This window comes from Balaenoptera acutorostrata, chromosome 2 (genome assembly GCF_949987535.1).
Source record: "Balaenoptera acutorostrata chromosome 2, mBalAcu1.1, whole genome shotgun sequence".
Classification (NCBI taxonomy): domain Eukaryota; kingdom Metazoa; phylum Chordata; class Mammalia; order Artiodactyla; family Balaenopteridae; genus Balaenoptera; species Balaenoptera acutorostrata.
In genome coordinates, this window is record NC_080065.1 from 166,026,704 (window position 1) to 166,029,380 (window position 2,677).

A 2,677-nucleotide genomic window follows, 5' to 3' on the forward strand; every position below is an offset into this window, starting at 1 on the left:
GGGGGTGCTAATGTAAATGATACTAGATTTTTTCTTTTCTTTTTATTGAACTATAGTTGATTTACAATGTTGTGTTAATTTCTGCTGTATGGCAAAGTGATTCAGTTATACATATACATACATTCTTTTTTATATTCTTTTTCATTATGGTTTATCACAGGATGTTGAATATAGTGCCCTGTGCTATAAAGTAAGACTTTGTTGTTTATCCATTCTATAAATACTAGTTTGCAGCTGCTAACCCGGAACTCCCACTCCATCCCTCCCCCACACCCCTCCCCCCTTGGCAACCACAAGTCTGTTCTCTATGTCTGTGAATCTGTTTCTGTTTCATAGATAAGTTCACTTGTGCCATATTTTAGATTCCACAATAATACTATATATTTTTAATTTCAAATTCCACTTTTTCATTGTAAGAAAACAATTGACTTTTGAATATCCATCTTGTATCCTGCAACCAGGATCACTTATTAGTTCCAGGAGGTTTTTGTTTTTTTTTTAATGTTGATTCTTTCAGATTTTCTACATAGATGATCAAAGTTTGTTTGATCATGGGGTAGCCAACCTTGGAGAGCTGAGCATGAGGTGGGGTGCTGGGCTGGTGGGCTGGTCCCGGGCTCCCTGGGTCAGGCTCCTGACCCCACTTCCACATGGAGGCATTTCTCAGGACAACTGGCACAAGGGCTGCAAGACTGGGGGCAAGAGAAAGCCCTACCACAGAAGTGGAAGTATGAGCTGGGACACCCCGCTGCCAACACCAAGAGTGGCCCCCGCCACATACACACAGTCTGGGTGTGAGGAGGCGACAAGAAGTACTGGGCCCTGAGGCTGGACGTGGGGAGCTTCTCCTGGGGCTCAGAGTGTTGTACACGCAAGACAAGGATCACTGATGTTGTCTATAATGCATCCAACAACGAACTGGTCCATACTAAGACCCTGGTGAAGAACTGCATTGTGCTCATTGACAGCACATGTACCAACAGTGGTACGAGTCTCACTATACACTGCCCCTGGGCCACAAGAAGGGGGCCAGGCTGACTCCTGAGGAGGAATAGATTTTAAACAAAAAATGATCAAAATAAAAATTCAGAAGAAATATAATGAAAGGAAAAAGAATGCCAAAATCAGCAGTCTTCTAGAGGAGCAGTTCCAGCAGGGCAAGTTTCTTGCATGCATCGCTTCAAGACCAGGCCAGTGTGGCAGACCAGATGGTTATGTGCTAGAGGGAAAGGAGCTGGAGTTCTATCTGAGGAAAATCAAGGCCCGGAAAGGCAAATAAATCCTCTTCCCTCCTATCTTAGCTCATGTAATAAAGGTGTTTATTGTTCTAAAAAAACAAAAAATTGTTTGATCACAGAAAGTTTTATTTCTTCCTTCTCAATCTGTATATTTTTATTTCCTTTTCTTGTCTTATCATATTAGCTAGGTTTTCAGTATGATGTTGAAAAACAGCAGTGAGAGGGGACAGCCTTGCCTCATTTCTGATCTTAGCAGGAAATCTTCGAGTTTCTCACCACTAGGTATGATGTTAGCTGTAGGTTTTTTGTAGATCGTCTTTATCAAGTTGAGAAAGTTCCTCTCTATTCCTAGTTTGCTGAGAGTTTTTTTTAAAAATAAATTTATTTATTTATTTTTGGCTGCGTTGGGTCTTTGTTGCTGTGCATGGGCTTTCTCTAGTTGCGACGAGTGGGGGCTACTCTTCATTGCAATGCATGGGCTTCTCATTGCGGTGGCTTCTCTTGTTGCGGAGCATGGGCTCTAGGCGCGTGGGCTCAGTAGTTGTGGCACACAGGCTTAGTTGCTCTACGGCATGTGGGATCTTCCCGGACCAGGGCTCGAACCCATATCCCCTTCATTGGCAGGCAGATTCTTAATCACTGGGCCACCAGGGAAGCCCACCAAACATTTATTAATAGTTCTAAACCTTTTGTTTCTCTGTAAAAGGAAACCAGTGTTCAGTAATTAATGTATCAGTATCTTATTTTATTTGGTAATGACCTAGTTATTCAATAAACTTCCATCATTTAACTTAATTTAGCACAACTCTAAATTTTCATGTTGTCGAACATTTGGAGAGGTTTTTTTTTTTTTTTTTTTTTAAATAAATTTATTTATTTATTTATTTATTTCTGGCTGTGTTGGGTCTTCGTTTCTGTGCGAGGGCTTTCTCTAGTTGCGGCGAGCGGGGGTTACTCTTCATCGCGGTGCGCGGGCCTCTCACTGCCGCGACCTCTCTTGTTGCGGAGCACAGGCTCCAGACGCGCAGGCTCAGTAGTTGTGGCTCAAGGGCCCAGCCGCTCCACGGCATGTGGGATCCTCCCAGACCAGGGCTCGAACCCGTGTCCCCTGCATTGGCAGGCAGATTCTCAACCACTGCGCCACCAGGGAAGCCCCTGGAGAGGTTTTTTTTTTTTTTGGCTGCAACCCCACGCGGCACGTGGGATCTTAGTTCCCAGGCCAGGGATCCAGCCTGTGACCACTGCGGTGGAAGTGTGGAGTCTTAACCACTGGACCACCAGGGAAGTCCCTGGAGAGATTATTTTTAGATGGGCATTCCTAAAACATAATTATTCCTAAAAAGTTCAACCAAAGCTCTTATCTCATTTGCATTTTCTTTCCTTAAAAGTTTCCTCACATTGAGTTTCCCCAGCAGTCAGCCACAAAGGGCTATGGACTG

The 2,677-nt window shown here is 43.8% G+C and overlaps 1 pseudogene; it reads left to right on the forward strand.

Moving 5' to 3' along the window:
- Window positions 1-580: 580 nt before the first annotated feature.
- On the forward strand, window positions 581-1,279 carry LOC103009465 (40S ribosomal protein S8-like; annotated as a pseudogene).
- The last annotated feature ends 1,398 nt before the right edge of the window (window positions 1,280-2,677 follow it).